Genomic DNA, 21201 nt, shown 5'->3' with positions numbered 1-21201 from the left:
TTAAATTTAAATTGAGGACAGAAGTTTAGAAACCCAAGACATAATGTTTATTGAGAAAGACCTTTGAAATAAAGCAAGCGCTAATATATCAATATTTATGAAATACAAATACATGACAAGAAAATTCTGGATGCCAGAGTGGTTTGTTTAGTTACTTAGTTTTGGGGACCATACCTCCCTGCGCTCTGAGCTTACTCTCAGCTCTGTATTCAAGGATCACTACTCACATTTATTGGGATCATGAATTTTGGGGATCAAACCTGGGCCAACTGGGTAAAACTAATTGCCTTTTCCCTATACTTCTTTTACTCCCACAATGATTTATTTTTAATTTCTAGGTGGTGACACACAAGTGCATTCTGTTTATGAAAGTACATGGGGTTATATTCCTGGTTCATGGCACTTTTCCACATAGGCAGCATACTTCTACACATTTAAAATAAATTATCATGAATCAACACACTAAACAACAGTACATATCTATGGAAATGCACATGGAGTTAAAAGTATGAAGCCATGAGGAAAAGGTCCCAAGAGATAAAACAACTCATGCTGAAATCTGTGCAGAGGGAGGTGAGATGAAAATCCACATTTGAAATATTTTAAATTTGCAGCCTTTCTGCATTACAAATGTGTCTTTGATAAATAAGTCAGTATATTGTATTGAACCAAAGAGCCAAGAACATTTTGGAGACAATTGGCTTCTCAGTTCTCACTAACTCTGACCATAACTGACACTTCTAAAAACAAAGTTAAGATGTTACTATCCCATTTATATCACAATAAAATGTCCCTTCTAAATCTCATCTACATCTTTTCAAAGTGTGTGTGAAATCTGATAAGATAGTATAGAAGAAATGTGATGATTGCTAAGGGTTGTAGGTGTACGCACAATACAGGTAAGTTATTGTCAGCTATATCATTCCTTCTGATTTTGTTTTATGAAGGCATGCAGATAGATTTTCTCTTCTGGTACTTACATTGTCTCTATCTATGGTTTTGTTTTGTTCAAGGGAGAGCGTGAATGCAGTCTCCTACTACCATAAATTACGCACTTAAGTTTTACACATTTGGGAAAATCTCAGGGGTCAGCTTCTGGAGTGCAATGGATATGATTTGCCTGGGTAAAACCATCTTTGTGATCATGGTTTCTCATGTGCAGCTAAGTATTGTGGGGTTTTCTTCACTTATTGTTGTTTTTGTTTGTTGTTTTTCTTTTTGGGCAATACCAGGTGGTGCTCAGGGCTTCCCCCTGACTCTGGCCTCAGGAATCACTCCTAGCAGGGCTCAAGGGATCATAAGGATGCTGGATGCTGTGGATTGAATCTGATTTGACTATATACAAGCCAAGCATCCTCCCTGCAAGTGCCTAGAGGTATTTTTTGGACACACTCACCAACTAGTGCTCAGTGAACCTGGGAAACACTCTAGTAATACTCAGTCAATGCTGGTTTGGGAACACAGTGGTTGGCAGGAGTCATCCTCAGCAGTTTTGGGGAGTCTGTGAAGTGGCAGACCCTCTGCATTCTAGGCAACCCTAGAAAAGGGCAGGAAGAAAAAACAAACTCATGATTCTCTAGTCCAGACTCCTTTCCTTCTTTCATTTCCTAGAGGCAAACTTTCCTCAGTTTACATGACCCTGTGTTGAGGAAAATATTTTTTGTTCTTTAAGGAATATGTATTATATGGCCAGTGACATTTTCTTTCATGACGATGCATGACATAGTGTAGAGGGACCACATATGATTCCAGTACAGAACAAGGTTGATCATGTGCACAAGTGCCCTATCCATTGTACTATCACTTGCCACCCTCCCCCCCACACACACACCAGCCACCTTACAGGCACATTAAAAAGTTCTGTGGTTGTAGTTTATATCCCATGTGTTCAGTGTTGTGGTATATGCACTGTAGCACTGTTCTCCCCTTGTTCATGGATTTGCTTGAGCGGGCACCAATAACATCTCCATTGTGAGACTTGTTATTACTGTTTTTGGCATATCGAATACGCCAAGGGAAGCTTGCCAGGATTTGCCATGTGGGCGAGATACTCTCAGTAACTTGAGCTTTGAATATTTGCTAACGAGAAAAAAGAATTAATAGCCTACCAGAGTCACTTGATATTTTATAACAAACTACATATATAGCCTAATAAGAGATAGGCTAAGGAAAAGCATTTTATGATTAAAAAGTGAATGAATATTTGCAATAAGCATTAAGTGTTAATATATCTGTAAAAATCTTATCTAATGTACTCGATTATGTTTGCTAGGGTTTTGGATTTTGATTTTGTTTCTGTATTTGGCTCTGCCCTAATAAACTGTAATTTGTAAAAGTACCACTAGGTGGAGAAATAATCCCAGTAGTTTATCAAAAAGTCTACCCTGTAGAAATTTGCTTTGCTATTGGAAAATACTAATTATTCAAAGTCAACCAGATATTCTTTTCCATAAGGGTTGAACCAGACAGCATTCCCACCAGCAGTGGAAGAGAATCCCTTTTTCTCTTTTTTTTTTATCACATTCCTACTAACAAAGACTGCTTCCATATTTTTGTTTACTTTGGTTTGATTTTGGTTTCGTTTGGGTTTTTGTTTTTGTTTTTGTTTTTTGGACACACCCAGTGGTGCTCAGGACTTCCTTCTGGCTCTGCACGCTGGCTGGCTTACTGAACCATATGGGATCCCTGGGGCCGAAACCAGGTAAGTCACAAACAAGGTAAACTCCTCCACGCTGTACTCTCACTATGGCCCTGTTTTGTTTTGCTTTTATGTGTGATTTTTCACTGGTGAGTTGATACCTCATTTTTGATTTGGATTTCCCTGATAGTAAGTGATGATGAACACTTTTCCATGTGTCTATTGACAATTCATCTGTCTTCTTCAGAGAAATGTCTGTTCATTTCCTTTTTCCATGTTTTGAAAACAGCATCGAGATTCTCCAGTGAAGTAAGAATAGAGTTGCCATATAATCCAGCAATTCTTGGTATCTATCCCCCAGGAACAAAAAAATTTACTCAAAAGAAAATATGTACACCGTTATCCATCGCCGCACTTAGCACACTAGCTAGGATATGTAATCCAGGTGTATAACAACAGTTGGATGCATAATGAAGGTATGGAATATATACCTAACAGAATACTATGAAGCTGTAAAAAATAGGGAAATTATACAATTTGCTTGCAACTTGAATGGAAGTGGATATTGCGTTAGGCAAAGTAAGTAAGAAGAGGACACATACAAGGCAAGCGAATTCAAGATATCAAAGTGGAGAGTTTTGATTATCCTGGTCCCTAGAATTGAGGAAAGGAAAGCTAAAAAAGCAGGAGAGTGTGGAAAATAACAGAGGAAAGAGGCCTCCCATACATTGGCAGTATAGTATTGTGGTATAACTATATACCTGAACCACAGAATCAACAAAACTGAGAACAGAAGATCTAAACTACAACAATCAACCTTAACAAACTGTGCCTATCAAGAGGCAGGCTGGAGTTTGGGTGGGAAACTTGGGATATTGGTGGAGCGAAGTAGACAGAGATGATTTGTGTTAGAACATTATATGCCTGAACCTCAATCTTAAATAACTTTATAAATCAGTGTATCTCAATAATTTTTTTTAAAAATTGAAAATTTTGAATTTAAAATTAAAAACATGGAAAACTGAAGTCAACTTAATCTAAATAAACAGTTGATTTATGAAAATATGTCATGGAATATATTTTGAGCTGATAATATGAAGCCTTGTTTCCATGTTAATCCTTTCCTCTGCCAGTTTTTCTGCCTCAAAATTTAGGAGCACAAATATTTGTGTCCTTGATTAAAAAGAGAGTAAAATGACTGTTAGTAACTCAATAGAACCATCAGTTTCTAAATATCTTAAGATATTTCACCTATACATTTCCTGAAGAAAGAGAAATACGCAAAGAAGAAAAGAGAAAGAAATGTTTAAACTGCTTCTGCTTTGTGTGTGTGTGTGTGTGTGTGTGTGTGTGTGTGTGTGTGTGTGTTAGGGAAGAGTTAGAATGGTGAGACGAAACAAAAAAAAATGGTCATATTAAACTTCATCATTCACACTTAAGTATCATGTTAACTTTAAATCTCATACTTATACTTGAGCTATAAAGTATGGGAGAATCTGACCTTGGGTTTTCAGCACATTTAAAGACAAATGAAATTTTCTCATATCTGATATAGACTGTAGGATACTATCATACCCATTGCTCTAGGAACCATATGTGCTACTGGGGATTGTACCCTAGTCTGGTGCATGCAAGGCAAATGCCTTATCCACTGTATCTCCATCTGAAAGTAGTTTATTTAAATGCTATTTAATATTTGATAAAAGTTCAAAATAGTAGAAACCTACTAAATAGAATATTGTTCATCTCCAAAGTGAACCACCTGTATGTTTTCTGAGTGTTATTCTATCCATGATTTCTATTAAAGATGTTTCTTGAGCTACCCATGATGTATTCGATATGCCAAACACAGTAACAAGTCTCACAATGTTACTGGGCCCGCTCAAGCAAATTGATGAACAATGGGAGGACAGTGACAGTGACAGTGATGTTTCTTGACTCACTTAACTGTTTCTCAAATATTCTGTGGTAAGCTTCTGACCCCCCAGAATGGCATCAGGTTAGGGACTAGAAACTGTGAGAAGCCACAGTTAACAAAATCTTTACCAAGACTACATGATCAGACAGTTTCTCATGGATCAGTCTGGTACTAAGAATGTCCAAATATAGTCACTCCAGCTTGGTTGATCTGTAAAAGCACTAGAGGGCAATATTCAGAGTTATGTCAAAAGTTCTGTAGTGGTTAATGTTTATACTTACCACAGTTATTGAGCAACTCCCAAATTAGAAAATAAACAACTCACAAATCCTTTTTTCCCCCTAAACATTAGGTAATTATAGCTGAACCTAAATATTTTTATTTTACTACTTTAAGTGCAATGAAAATTTTAACAACAAAATAAATATTGTTATTTTTATATTACATAGCAATAAAATATTTTCTTTTCACCTTTGACAAGTTATAGAACATACACACAAAAATAAAAATTTCAACCTCATACACAAGTTTGTGTACCAACCAAAACTTTTGATTTCTCTGGGTACATGAGAACAAGAAAAAGATCTTTTCACTTGAAATAATTTGACTAGTTATGTCAAAACATGCAAGCCATCAAACCTTTTTTATAGAGTGCAGACCTGGGAAAGCCACACATGGTAGCTTCCACATTCCCTATCCACATACATGGTACCCAGAGTCAGGAGCATAAAAGAATGACACAAAGGAATAGCTAAAAAGGTGAGCCTGATAGAATTCATTCAGAATAAGTATATTTAGAAATGTCTAAGATGTTCATTAAACATTGTTAATCAAGTGCTCTATTAGAAGTAAGTCACTTCTTCTAATCACACATGTCTTCTGTGCATGTCACAAGTTTGCAAAGAGTTTTCAAGTATGCCTTTGTACTTAGGAAATTCACACACATTTCCAATGTCCTTTCAAGAGAATTGCCTCAAATCCACATAAACTACTCAATGAGTTTCTCTGCCTTTGTGAATTTTATATATAAGGCCCTTTTATGGGCAGAGACTCACATCTAACAAAAATAATCTACTTACAAGACAAATTAAATACTCATTTTCTCAAGTAATGCCTTAAAAGACTACATATTACACACTCACACACACATGCACGCACACACATGTGCTCTATCTCCTCTATCCATCTCTCCCTCCCTTTCTCTATCTCTCTCTCTTTATTCATCTGAAAATTCCCTTCTTTTTGTTTTCCTCAAAGGTTTAAATCTCCTCTAAGGGGGATTAGGGATCACCTGTTACTTCTTTGAGCAACACTTCCCAGACAAGGAATATAAAATTTCCCTAAAGAGTATAGTTGACATCAAACTCTGGAGCTCGCCCTGTCATCTTTTCTTCTCCTCTTTTCCCAGCTTCCTTTATTTCTTGGAACTCTTAGCCACCTCTTCAGCCCAGAAGTTCCTCTATTTGTATAACATACAGAAACTGCAGGGCAACATTATCTGAGACCTGAACCAATCCTGAACCGGGTTTTTTTTTTTTGCCCTGTGTATGATGCTACAATGTTAATCACTTAACCTGCTAGAAACTTCTAGGGTATGAAGAATAATAATCAGTGACATTTAGAATTGAAGAAATCCCAGCTTCATGCAGACTGCTTGGAGAATTTATAAAAGTCTACCTGCCCATGATCTCCCCCAACTTTTGGTAGGTGTCAGTTGGGGCACTTTATTGGCTTCAGAGAAATATCTTTAAGCACCTGCACATTTGGGAGAGTGCAGGAAAATGAATGACTTGGCGTAGGCAAAACAGCAGATAGGGACTCAAGAAAACAGCAAGTTCTTGGTCTCTTTAATATATCACTGCAACATTTTTAGGGAAGGAGATCTTGGCACTGTGCAGGCTTAGTTCTCCATTTAAGACAGACCCCTGAAAGAGAGGTGGGAAGATAAGCCCCTGAGAGGATATAGTTATGCTGATACTACCCTCTTTGGGCACTATGGTTTGCAATACAGATACTGAGAGGTTATTACACATATCCCTTTGCCTACTTTCAACACTCAGTCATTGTCCAGAATGATCATTTCCAACTATTATTTTCATACTGGTTCCTGCTCTATCCTAACTGCCCTTTGTCCCCCCCCACACAATCTTGTGACAAGCTTCTAACCATTTACCAATCCTCCTGGCTCCTATCTTATCTGGCCTTAGACATTAGTCTCATACTGATTTTTAATATTCCACAAATGAGTGCAGAGATTCTATATCTATCTGTCCCTCTTCTTCTGACTCATTTCACTCAGCATGATGCTCTCCATGTCTATATGTCTATTCATTTATAAGCAAATTTCACGAATTAATTTTTCCTAACACCTATCTAGTATTTCATTGTGTATGTTACCAGAGTTTCTTTAATCGGTATCTGTTCTCAGGCACGTGGGTTGTTTCCAGATTCTGGCTCTTGTGAATAGTGCTGCATTGAACATGGAAGTGAAGATAGCGTTTCTACTGTGTGCTTTTGGATCTTTAGGGTATATTCCCAGAAGTGGTATTGACCAAATGTGGTCAAAAGGGAGCTAAATTTCTTGTTTTTTTGACGATTGTCCATATTTTTCCTCGAAAGGCTAAACTATTCAACATTCTCACCAATGAGGAATGAGAGTCCCTTTCTCACCACAGTCGTGCCAGTGCTGGTTGTTTTTTGGGATGTGTGCCAGTCTCTGTGGTGTGAGATGATATCTCATTCCTCTCCTTTTTTGGTTCTTTATAAGTGCCTATGCTCTGACTGACCATCTTGCTATCTATAAATCACATCTTGATATTCATCAATCATTCCATTTTGTCCATCCACCCAGATTCACATATCCAGGTTCAAGTATCTCATGGTGTTTAACTAATAAAAATAATAAAAAAAATGATATCAAGTCTGTGTTAAAACATACCACTTCTAGGAAAAACTTGGTAGCCTTTATTATCTTTCCCTAGCTACTCCCTGATCCCATTTTGGTAGAATGAAAACATAAAGAGACTTAGCTACATTTTTCTATCTCAAAATGAAGTAGTTATAGAAGAGAAGTTAACCCTGCTTGCCAGTTCTTAAATAAAGGTCTCTTACTGGGAAATGTGTTGGTCATGTACATTCCTGCTCAGGACATAACGGCAAAATCCCCAGACCTGTTACTACCAGCCTGTGATGCTTTCACAAGTGACAACATCTGCAACATTAGACTCTCTTCTCCCCATCCTGACTCTTTAGCAAAACTTTAAAAAAATTACTTATTATAGTATTTGTTACTGTTTACTTTTATGACTTTTATGTACAAAGTTGCAGCACCTCTTCATCACTGAAATGTTCAAGACCCTTTGCCAACAATTAATTATGTTATAGCTAGTCCATATCCTCATTCCCCCATCCCCTGCTTACTTAGTATTCTCATTTCTATACTCTACAGCCAAGGACTTTTTATCATTTAATACTTTCAATTCCTTTGTCTTATTAACCCATATACCACAAATAAGTGACAATATCCAGTATTTATCCTTCTCCCTTTGACTTTGCTTAACACAATACATCCTGTTATATGTTTCAGTAAATAGAATTATTTCATTAGAAAATAATTTTACCACTTATAACTAAACTTGCTTTGTGGCAGACAATGCCCCCAAAGGAGTAGAACTTGGTCTCAAATTCTAATGTTTGTTATATGCTTTACTTATTCTGAAGAACACACATTACCATTCTATAATGCCAATCACTCCCAGGGTTAATGATGACATTACCTGAAAATTCTTGTTAAACATAAAGGAAAATTTATTTTCTTTTTTATCATTCTTTCTTTACGTTTTCCAGGCCACACACAAGTAGTGCTCGTGGCTTACTGCTGGCTTTGTTCTCAGGATCATTCCTGGCTGACTTGGGGAAATATATGGGGTAATGAGGATTGAACCCAGGACAGCTACATGCAAGGCAAGCACCGTGCCCCCCATATTGTTTCTCCAGCTTCCAAATAAAGAACATTTTAAAAGGTATTATACCAACTCTATAAATTCTGAATTGGTATAAATTAGAAATGAATCAGATTGAATATTGTCTTTAAAAATATGACTAGTTAAAAAAACTTTTCTTAGCAATTCTGAAATGCTACTTGCCTTTACCTTCCTATTATAAGAGCACCCTTCAGATATTTTCCTAAGATTTTAATGAAAATTCACAAATCATACATTTACAGTTTGCTGAGAGATCATGCTAACATTTCTCAATTGATATGTCTCTTTGTGCAGGAGTAAAACGACATTCTTAGTTTACAATCTTGCCTTGTTTTGATATCTGTTTTATTCTCAATCCGGTAAGAACGGAAGACCCTTTAAAGCAAGCTCATGTCACAGGATTTAGTTTTAAAAGGACCATCCCATAAAACAATGTGTGTCAGAATTAGAACACCTGGCTTTAATAGCACTTCCTCCCTTTCATGTTAGATTTGAGTTAGCATTAATACACAGAATTTCTCTGATTATCTGAGCACCTTATGAAGCCTAAGTACAGGTGCAAAACAGACATTCCCAGGACTATGAGTTAGTCTTTAAGCATAGTACAATGAAGTGTCACGGACTATGGCTTTTCTCAGTGAAGAAATCATTAAGGAGGAGGATGACCAGTGTGACCAGATTTTCAGAGCTGAGTGAAATTTTCCCTCATTTATACAACAGCAAATAAATATCTGTCTGGCAAAAGAAGGTGATTGTATATACAGGTGTCTACTCGGCTATTCCTTATTTTATTTGTGCACTTGAAGGAAAAACTATGTAGAAAGACAAATGTGCCTTTAGGCTCATTGACCATGACCAGTATAAAAAATAAAATGTCCCCAAGAAAGTTCCCCTCTTCTTGATGGAGAAAATGGAACGGGGAGAAGATTTCCTAGAATACCAGTATATTTCAGTCAAAGGACCTTAGATGAGTTCCTGAAAGTACCAAGTGCTTAGCTAATTGGTGTTGGGTGATGTTTCCAAAACCCAGGATTATAGCAGTACCACAATTTCAATAGCATCCTCTAGAGTTAGTTAAACACTATCATTGGAGAGCTAGAGTTTCAACCCAGATGCTTCACAGCATAGCCTTTGGTGTCATAATTATATCTGATTTCCATTATTCTACCTAATTTACTAAGTGTCCATATTTGGGAAAGCCATATAATAACACCAGACTTGGTTCCTTAATTGTAGACATTACATTACCAGTCTAGTCTGAGAATTAAGTAAAACATTATCTGTAAGCTCATAGTAAATGACTGTAATATAGCCTGGAGGTAGTACAGAATTTTTGTGATTCTGGCATTAGATGAAAAGGGTTTGATGCTAGCTGATAAAATATGTTAAAGAAGGGTAATTAAATATGATTTTGTAGGACAACTTCACTATATCATCCTCATTTCCGTACCTTTAGACATACAAAATTTAATAGCTGGTAGGGTAGCCATTTTTTAAAATTTTTTTTTATTTTTAGTGAAACACCATGAGGTACAGTTGTAGATTTACAATATTTTGTGCTTGGGTTTCGATTATACAATGATCAAATACCCATTCCTCCACCAGTGCCCATTTCCCACCATTTTTGGGCTTTACAGATTTTCTCCAACTAGCCTGATGGTAATTCTATAGGAGCATCCAATGTCTTTTGATATAGTTAATGGGCATGGATACTTTATTTTTTTGCACTTAAGAATAAGTTGCACTTAAAAATAATTTGCACAAAGAAAACAAAAAAAATTTTTTTGAATGTTGTTGAGAAATACGTAGATCCAAGAAGACATATTAAGAGTAACCAATTTCTACTGAAATGAGTCAGAAGGAGGGGGACAGACATAGAATGACCTTGCTCACTTGTGGGATACAAAAAATCATGGTCTGAGACTATGACTAAAAGACAGTAAACAAGGGCCAGGAGTACTGATCCATTATTGAAAACTTGATACAAGCAGGGGTGGTGTGGTGAGTGCAGTTATAATAGAGAAGGGACCACTCTGACAATGAGAGTTGGAATTAGAATTGACCACTATGGACACAAACTGAATGAGTGAATGAGTAAAGTAAGTAAAGGGATATGCATGATAATATTTCAGTACCTGTATTGCAAACTATGAATTTCAGAAGAAAAGGCAGAGAGAGGGAGGGGGAGTGAGAGAGAGAATAGAAAAGTATCTGCCGTAGAAGCAGATTGGTGGTTGGGGGGTGGGAAGGAAACTGGGACATTGGTCATGGGAAATGAGCTCTGGTGAAACGACAGGCATTGTAACATTTTAAGACTGGAACCCAATCATGAATAAGATTGTAGCTGCATATCTCCTGGCAATTCAATTAAAAAATAATCAATTTCAAAATCTTGATTTACATGCTACCACTTCACTCAAAGTGCCTGATGTCAAGATAACATTACCAGTATCTATTCCCATGTTCCCTTCATGCCTCCCATATACCTTTTCGCCCACACACTTAATATTCATCAAGGAACATTCAGACAAAGTTCAGGATCCAACTTTGGAAGTAAAAGACAAAAGAAGTCCACAGAAGCACTAACAATAACAAAATGGAATAGAAGAATTGCTTATGCCTTTAAGGTATTACTAAAATAAATAAAGCAAAAATTGAATTGGAAGAGTTAGGATAGGGGTGGTTGCAATTTTAAATAGTAATTTTAGAAAATTTCTCACTGATTAGGGTACATTCTGATTAAAACAACACTGAGATGAGGAATTCTCTCTTTGGGTTCTGTGCCAAGACTAGGAATAGAGAAATGATTTTTGCAGAGGTGAGAGGAAACAGCAGTCCTAAAAGAGCAGAGTCACAAAGCACACTAGACTGAATGGGCTCAAAGATATTATAGAAACAAAATTGATGACATGAACCTGTTACTTAGAACTGATGATATAAAGTTTAAAGACCATTTGGAGAAAAAAGTATTCTTTGAATTTTATTTTGCTTCACAGTGAACTTTTATTAGAGGAAACAACACCTAAAATGTCTGTTGTAGGCAAAATTCTGGAATAGATTACTCATTCGGCTTCCCTTTGAAAAGGAATTGGTGATCACAAGAAGCTAGCATGAGTTCACTGAGAAATAGCAATTTCACAGTAAACCTTATTTCTTGATTTAAAAGGGAATACTGGATTAAACCACATAGTGGCCATTATTTTTTAGGGAAATTTTTGGCCATAGATCAGAGAAGACCCCTTTCTTGTTCCCAGACCTAAATTAATCAGTTGTTTTTATTTATAAGACTGTGAGTAAAAAGAAAAACAAAATCACAATTCTAATAGACAAAAGTCAAAAGGCTTTCTAATGAAATCTAAAGACACCATTAATAGATACTTAGTCCTCTATTAAAGAAGTTTTCCAATCTGAGTAGTTTCAAAGGAGTGAGCAGAATTGGGTTTCACCAAATTTCTTTGCATCTTAAGGTAAATAAAATGTTCATTTTGTGCAATAGTTCTTACCGTATGACCTCATAATAAACAGTGACATCTCAGGAACATGGATGTAGCTCAGTGTAAAGCATTTGTTGTCCATGTGTTAAGTACTGAATTCAATAACCAACAGTTTCAGAAAGAAACAGACAGACAGACAGACAGACAGACACAGAGACAGAGGAACTTCTAGGCACCGCCTAAGCTTTCTGAGTCAGAAGTAGTTCTGGTACTGAGATGTTACCTCTAGAGCTCTCAGGTAATCCAGATATCGATCAAGTGAATATTTATTATTTTGTGGTAAAAAGCTTGAGCACCATGTGATAACTTGTGCTCTGGAATGGGCTGGACCTGCTCTACTTTACTCTGTCAATCACAGTTTAACAAATCCCTTTTCTTTATTGGAGAGAAGAGTATTTTTACCTCCCAAATGATTAAGAGAACTGTGACCAATTTGACTATGGTTATGCATTTGACAAAGTGTTTTGTTGCATTTTAAAATTAAAGGGAAACAGGAAGTATTTTATGAAAATTGTTTGGATTAGTAACTAGTTGAGAACCTCTGTACGAAATATTATATTCATGTATTAGTAACAATTTATATAGAAGACTCCAGTAATGGCCTGTGACTCTGAATGCATACTTTTTTAAAACTTATTTTTTATGTAGGAGTACTGCTATATATTCAGCCACTAATTAGGCTGATTGATAGCACAGCGGTAGGGCGTTTGCCTTGCACGCAGCCAACATGGTCGACCCGAGTTCGATTCCTCCGACCCTCTCGGAGAGCCCGGCAAGCTACCGAGAGTATCTCACCCACACAGCAGAGCCTGGCAAGCCACCCGTGATGTATTTGATATGCCAAACACAGTAACAACAAAAATCTCCAATGGAGACATTCCTGGGCCTGCTCGAGCAAATCGATGAACAACGGGAGGGCCTTTACCTTTAGGGCTGGAGCGATAGCACAGCGGTAGGGCGTTTGCCTTGCACGCAGCCAACATGGTCGACCCGAGTTCGATTCCTCCTCCCCTCTCGGAGAGCCCAGCAAGCTACCGAGAGTATCTCACCCGCACGGCAGAGCCTGGCAAGCTCCCCGTGACGTATTCGGTATGCCAAACACAGTAACAACAAAGTCTCCAGTGGAGTCGTTACTGGGCCCGCTCAAGCAAATCGATGAACAACGGGAGGGCCTTTACCTTTACCTTTACCTTAATTAGGCTGATTGAATTGTGCACGAATTCTGCCTTACTTTTTTTTTCCAGTTTTTATAATTTTATTTATTGAATAAATAAAATTTATTCTCACCGTGAGAGCAGTTACAAAACTTTCGGGTTTAAGTCTCGGTCATAAAATGAAACAGCCGTACCTTCACTGGTACTCACTATCCACCACCAAAATTCCCAATATACCCCCATACCACACCCTCCCCCTACCTGTGGTGCAGATGATTTCCAAATTACTCTATCTATACTTTGATTACACTCATTATTTTGACACCACACCCACCATTATTATTTGGGATTTTACCCCAACACTAAGATCTGCCGAAAAGGCAACAGTAAACAATTTGTTTTCTATTACTGGTTATGAATAATATATGATGCTGCATGGCTGCAGTAGTGGCCATGCAATTTTGAAATTCTGAAATTTCAACAATTAAATCTGGAGAGATTTCTTGCCAAAACCTGCTAGGTTCCGAGATTTGTTCCTGAGTTTCTGGGATCATGGCCATTAAGCAGCTTGATCAGGAGCCAGAGATGCAGATTGTGAGACTCGTGGTCTCATTGGGATAGGAAGGAAACGGCCGGCTCCACCCCCATCCCATGAGGCCCCAAGTGTTTCATCACTGCGGGCCCAAACCTGACTGTCCAATGGCCTCTGGTGGATGGTGGCCACTGAGCCGCCAAGGGGGAGCAGGCAAAGGGACAGCACCCTTTCCCCCCTGGGGTGGCCCGGCAACAGCAACCTGCTGCTCGGTCTGGAAAGATGCATTTCTACCCAAAGTTGCTGGGTTTCAAGATTTGTTTCTGAGTCTCTGGGATCAAGGCCATTAGGCAACTTGATGAGTAGCCAGAGAGGCCGTTCATGGGCGGTGACTTGGGGTCTCATTGGGAAGGGGAGGAAAGGGCTGTCTCCAACATCATCCAGTGATGCCCCATGTGTCTCGCCACTGAGGGCCCAAACCTAACTGTCCAACGGCCTCTGGAGAATAGTGTCCACCAGGCCGCCAGGGGGAGCAGGCCAAGGCACGAAACCCATTCCCACCTGGGGTGGTCCAGCACTGGTAACATACTGCAGGGACTGGACGCAATTCTGCCAAAAGTCACTGGGTTTCGAGATTTGTTTGAGTCTCTGGAATCATGGCCATTAAGTAGCTTGATCAGCAGCCAGGGAGGTCATTTGTGTGCAGCAACTCAGGGTCTTGTTCGGACAGGGAGAAAAGGGCCGGCTCCAACCCCATCCCATGAGGCCCCACGTGCCTCGTCACTTTGAGCCAAAACCTAACTGTCCAATGGCCTCTGGAAGATGGCATCCACCAAGCCACCTAGGGGATCAGGTGGAGGGACAACACCCTTTCCCCCTTAGGGTGGACCGGCAACAGTAACCTACCGCGCGGTCCACACGCATTTCTGCCAAAAACTGCTGGGTTTCAAGATTTGTTTCTGAGTCTCAGGGATCTGGCCATTAAGCAGTTCAATCAGGAACCAGAAAGGGCTTGCCTCCAATTATATAGCTGAGCTGGAGGTGGTTTGTGGGTGTGTCTCCCACATAACTAACTTTTGGCCTTTTACTTTCTTGGTAAAGTTTTCCCCAAGTTTTTGGGGTCTGGCCAAAGGCACAGCAGCAATTTTGGGGTATCTGGAATTCTGAAGGCGCCATGAGGTTGCTGATGCACTCACCTCACAGGTACAGATTGACCTGCTGGCGGCACCATACCCCCTGAATGCAGACTTCTTGACTGGAATGTTTTATTTTAAGTTATTTTTTTAATTGAATCACTACGAGATATACAGTTGCAGAGTTTTTTTAAAATTGTGTTTCAATTATATAATGCTCCCACACCCTTCCTTTCACCAGTGTACGTTTCTGACCACCAAGTTCCCAGTACACCCCCCCCCCCCGACTACCCTCCCTCCTAGCCTCCCTCTGTGGCAGGCACTTTTCTTATTTCTCTTCTTTCTCTCTCTTTCTCACTCTCTTTACCTTTTCTTTTGAAGACTATGGTTTACAATACAGCTACTGAAAGTTTATCATATTTAGCCCTTTACCTACTTCTAATACTCAGTTCATGTCCAGAGCGATCATTTCCAGCTATTTCTATCATGGTGAACTTCTCTAGCCTAACTTCTCTCCCACCTTCACCACTTGTATCAAGCTTCCAACTGTAGACCAATCCTCCGGTCCTTGTTTCTACTGTCATTGAATATTAGTCTCCTACTATGATTTTTTATATCCCACAAATGAGTGCAATCATTCAATGCCTTTGATTGACATGTTTTATCAGTAACAACTCAGATGAAAATTACAATAGTGTGTCTCTCAGAATATGCAATGACATAGCAAGTTATGATACCATTGCATAATTAAATTAGGCTTCCCCAAAGTGGCAAATTACTTCAGACAACTGACGTAAATAAATATAAGTAAATTTTCACATCTGAGATTCTAATGTCAATGACCCACTATGTAAAATGACAAAGTGGTTATAAAATGGTAAATATGGAGCACTATTCATGTGCTTCTTACTACAAATCTTTAATTATTTTGGCCAGTTGTATGGGGGCCACACTCTGTGATACCTGGGTCAGCTACATAAGAGGCCATCACCTTACCAACTATACTATCTCTCCAGATTTTAGGTGCTGGAGCGATAGCACAGCGGGTAGGGCATTCGCCTTACATGCGGCCGACCCGAGTTCGATTCCTCCGCCCCTCTCGGAGAGCCTGGAAAGCTACTGAGAGTATTCGATATGCCAGACACAGTAACAACAAAATCTCCAATGGAGATGTTACTGGGCCCGCTCGAGCAAATCGACGATCAACGGGAGGGCCTTTACCTTTTACCTTACCTTTAAAAGGCTTATGAAACAGAGAAGTCACACATTTGACTTCAGTATTTAGTGAACTTCAAAGAACTGTTGGATTTTAAACAAATGTTAGAGGTATATTCTACATTTCTCTCATGATGTTGCACTTTAATTGTTAGTGGATTCCATAGGACGTTATGTATAAAAAGTACACTAGGAAATGCAAGGTACACAAAATCCTGTACTTAGGAAGTGTTGAGAATATTCCTCATGGCCATGAGGTATTAACATAGAAAAGCCAGGCTTAAGGGCCTAATCAGTCATTGTGAAGCATGTACTTAAAATGTTTCTTATGGAATAAGGATCAGTCTTGAGATGCTCACAACTTGTTTGGTATAGACACAAGGTGTAGGATAATATTGGTTGTCCATTCTCCCTTGCTACAGAGAGCTTAGGTGATACTCATCACAGTGCTCCTGAAGCACCTCCATTTCTCGTGTTTATTGGAATGTAGCTCTAAACATTTTAGGATGATATTGGTAAGTCCTTTTTCCCTTGCCAAAAGGAATTCAGGTTTATCACAGTGCTCCTGAGACATTTCCATTCCATTTTGTTTATCTGTAAACTCTTTCCTATACTCTCCTCCCCAACCAGTTCACAATCACGATCACAACCATCCTGTTATTCGTCGATTGCCTCGAGCAGGCCCCAGTAACGTCTCCTTCGTCCTAGCCCTGAGATTTTTTAAAAAGTGCCATATTCAAGGCTTTTTCAGGGTTAGGAGAATGAGACCCATCATTGTTACTGGTATTTGGCATATTGGGTATGCCACGGGGAGTTTGCCAGGCTCTGCCATGTGGGCAGGTTACATTCGGTAGCCTGCCAGTTTGGCCAAAGTAGGAATGAGATAATAAGATGTCATGTGGCTGCAAATGCGGCCGTGCGCTTCCGGGAGCTGGGTTTTATAGTCTCTGAATCTTGGCCGTTGATGGGATTACACGGCGCCAGGGGGCCAGTTGGTGGGTGTGACCCCCGCCTACTGGAATTTGGAGGATCTGGGTGGAGGATGCTCAGCCCCGATCCGAGCAGGCTTGGAGATCTTGGCCTCGGGACCCACATGCCTTTGTTCCTCTGCTGGTACCTTCATGCACGTGGAGAGTAGTCTCAGCATGGTGGTGACTGGTTCTGGAGGTCTTCGGCTGCCGGAGTCCTGGTCGGGGCAACCAGTTAATCAGCTTTTTCCCCGAAATAGACTCTGTTAACTTGTAAGGTAAGATTTCTCAGAAACCTATGATTTTATATGTATGAGTGAAATTAGTCTTTCTCCTCTCCTTATATCTTTTGAATAGTTTACTTTAAAGCAATGTCCCTTTTGTATAGACACAGGAAGACAGTTATTATTATGCTTTCGTAACTTGGGATTTAATTGGCTTTTAATATTATACACCCCCAGGCATCTGCTTTCTTGAGTTAAGCCTCAGTTGCCCTTAGTTCCTAGCACCCCAAAAGCCGGGTCCTGACGAGGGACTGAATGGACCCAGGGCAAACTGCGAGCTACTCTGCCTTCAAAATGGGCCAGGCCAAAGTGCCATAATATTCAACTATAAGTTGAGAGCTTGGTCATAGACCAATGATGTCATGATCCAAAAAGTAACAATGAGTTACGACCCTGCTAGGGATAGGAAAGACTAATCTGGCCTGAGCATTGTAGTCTAAGATCGAAATGACACTAGGAGAGCTACTCTATAACCTTTAATGTATCTCTTACTGTGTTAATACAAAATGAGTAATATTATGAATGTTTATGTTTGTTGGACTAAGGAGAAGAGAAAAACACATATTTGTCTTTAGGCCATTCGCATTGCTGGATAAGAATCTGTTCTGGAAGTAGCTTCCCTTAAGGGAAGGACCTTATTTCCGCTATTGTATGATGATGCCTATGTGTAATTATTACCCCAACCCCTCATGCTGGGAGATTTAACTAGACTGTAAGAGTGGGCGGGGGATCCAGAGCCAGAACCACAAGGAGAAAGGAGATTCCAGCACGAGGAGATTGAAGTGGGATTGAGAAAGAGAATGAAGTAGCAAGGGGAAGGAAGAAGCGGAAGGAGAATCAGAGGAAAATGGAGATGGGATTAGGATAAACTGCAACTGAGACCAAGCAGCCTGGCTCTCGTTCCCCCCTTCCCCTTCTCATCGCCATTGACTTTCCCAGTGTGGGGGAAGCGGCCCCAGACTACCAAACCTGGGTGGTTGGGAGAGAGAGAACTTTGCTGAAGCCTTTTTGTATTTACACAATGAGGGATAAAATAAAATTAGAATGAGATAACTGTGAAAATATTGTTTTACTCAACATTTGAAAAATATTTCCAAGAATTATTTGTAGTAAAATGTTTGTAATATATTTTATTAAAATACAATGGGTCTCATTCTCCGGATCCTGAAAGAGCCACCAATCCGGCAGCATTAAGAAGGATGAACAAGGAGAGGCTAAATAAAATCTCAAGGCTAAACTAGGCTGCCAAAATGAAGAAGGACTAAAATGACTGTACTTTCAATGCACGTACAGTGGCATCGAATGCATCCACTGAGGACCAGATGGTGCAAGCATGAAAGATCAAGTACAATATCATTGGTCTGACTGAGACAAGAAGGCATCAACCACATCACACCATTTCGACACTGGAGAAGAACTGTTCCTCAGAACATGCGACAAATGAGGCGTCGGTGGTGTTGGTGTCCTTGTCAACACAAACTTGGCAATGAGAATAGATTCATTCAAATGCCTACCAACCCAAATCGGAGGATTACACTTGAATAGATGTGGCTCACTGCTGGCAGTTTCTATCTTCATTTTCTATGCACCAACATCCAATTATGATGAAGGAGAAATTGAGAAGTTCTACATGGAGCTGGAAAAGTTCTATAAAGAAGACCACACCTTCTACAAGATCATTGTCAGTGATTTTAATGCCAGGATATGACCGAGAAGATCAGCTGAAGAACTCCACATCGGCCTAGAATGGAACAAACAGGGTGAGAGACTGTATGAGTTCATCATGTTGACCAAGACCATCCTTGGTAACTCACAATTCCAGAAGGCTGAATCTAAACCTTGAACATGGGAGTCTCCTGAGGGACGGTTCCACAACAAAACTGACCACATCATATTCATTTGACTGTTTTGCCTGACCGATGTCGCTGTTGCCCCAAAACTCCAAACAGGAATAGGATCACCGTCTCCTTCATGCAAAATTCTACTTCACAGAGCAGGGAGAAAGGGCTGCAAAGTTTAGAGAACTCCCAGAATGACCACCAACTGGGAACTCTTTGGCACTACTGTGGTAAGATGGGAAGATGTTGCCGTTGACAATATTGACAAAGAATACGATTGACTGGTTCAGCACCTCCATGGTTGTGCAAGGAACGCTGAGAGAGAAATAGCCACCAAAAGATGCCTGTCTTCGAAAACTCCTGAGCTCATTCGCCAACATGGCTTGGCATGAGCCTCGGGCAACCACAAGAGAACATCTGAGCTGGAAAAGCCGTGCAGAGAAACCATTAAAGGAAGATCTCAGGAACCCGGGAACCCACCTCCCCAGCGCAAAAGCCCCTGGTGTCCTCTGGAACCCTGGGTCGCCCACCATCCCTGAGCCCCTTCCTGCTCGTCCTCAATGCCACACCCGTTTTTCTCCTTCTCCCAGGTCAGCAAAATTCAAACCTGGGAATCCGCCTCCCCAGTGCACAAGCCCCAGGCGTCCTCTGGAACCCTGGGTTGCCAACCGTTCCTGAGCCCCTTCCTGCTAGCCCCCAACCATGAGCCCAGTTTTCTCATTCTCCCAGTTCTGTACCTCTCCCCATACACCAGGTTTCTGTAGAGGGTGTGGCCTCTGCAGAAGTGGGCGTGATCTCTGAAGGAGTGGGCTTGGCCCAATTTGGGGCCACAAGTAAATTACCCTTACCCAGCTATCTCCTGTAACATCTCAGTCTCTATAATACCTCCACAATAAAGAAACAATGGAAATCCCCACCATGTTGAGAGGATGATGAAAAGAGTTCAGAAGCCTCAATAAGTCTTACTAACATAAGGGAGTTCTCTGATAAAGAATTCAGATGTGAAGTAATGATATGTTTAATGAACTCAATGAAACGGGGAGACAGATATCCAGTAAATTAAAGGAGGACATGAAAGAAACAATTGAGAAAATATAGGAAGAAATGAGTGCAGAAATTGGAAAGCTATGCAATGAAATGTCACGAGTGAAAGATTTGGTAGATGAAATAAAAAGCTCAGTGTGTGTGCTCAACAGTAGAATGGCTAGAGCTGAAGACAGAATCAGTGAGCTGGAAGATGAACTGCACGAAACCTACAGGCAAAAACAAACAATGACAAGAGACCTCAAAATAGCTCTAAAGTGAATCATAGTCCTAGAGGATGATTCCAAGAGGAACAACATTGGAATCATTGTAGTACCTGAAGGTCAGGGAAACATTCCCAGTGAAAAAGCCACGGTTAAACAAATTATTGCTGAAAAGTTCCCAGAGCTCGACAATGTAGGCATCCAGATTCAAGGAGCCCGAAGGGTGCCAGATGAAAGAGACCCTAACAAAAACACTCCAAGACATATCATAGTTAGAATGATGGATGCCAGAGATAGAGACAAAATACTGCAAGCAGCAAGGTCAAAGAAGGAAATCACATAGAAAGGAGCACCCCTTAGATTTACAGCAGACCTACCTGAGGAAAGCCTCCAAACCCGAAGGCAATGGTGGTATATAGAGAAAAAAATCAATGAAATGAACTCTTCATCAAGAATACTTTATCCGACTAAACTCTCACTCAAATTCGAAGGAACGGTACACTATTTTGTGGATAAACAACAACTCAGGAACTTCATATACTCAAACTGAAAAGAAGGGCTAAAGGGGCTACTGAAAGATAAGACAAAATCCCATGACAATAATCTCTCTCAGTGTCAATGGTCTAAATTCACCAATTAAGAGACACAGAGTGGCAAAATGGATCCAGAGAGAGAACCCAATATTCTGCCACCTACAAGAAACACATTCGAACAGTCAGAACAAACACAGACTCAAAGTCAAAGGATGGAAAACAACCCTGCAAGAAAACAACTCCTTCAAAAGAGCTGGAATGGCC

At 39.9% G+C, this 21201-nt stretch overlaps 1 non-coding gene across 1 annotated transcript; it reads right to left on the bottom strand.

Moving 5' to 3' along the window:
* Window positions 1-1009: 1009 nt before the first annotated feature.
* LOC130030911 (U1 spliceosomal RNA) lies at window positions 1010-1170 on the bottom strand. Its single transcript, XR_008793571.1, has one exon. It is a non-coding gene; the product is annotated as a U1 spliceosomal RNA (small nuclear RNA).
* Between the last annotated feature and the right edge of the window lie 20031 nt (window positions 1171-21201).

The sequence above is a fragment of the Sorex fumeus genome, unplaced genomic scaffold (genome assembly GCF_029834395.1).
Source record: "Sorex fumeus unplaced genomic scaffold, SorFum_2.1 ptg000044l, whole genome shotgun sequence".
Classification (NCBI taxonomy): Eukaryota; Metazoa; Chordata; class Mammalia; order Eulipotyphla; family Soricidae; genus Sorex; species Sorex fumeus.
The sequence above is the reverse complement of the archived record's forward strand: the minus strand, read 5'-3'. Positions and strand labels throughout refer to the sequence as shown.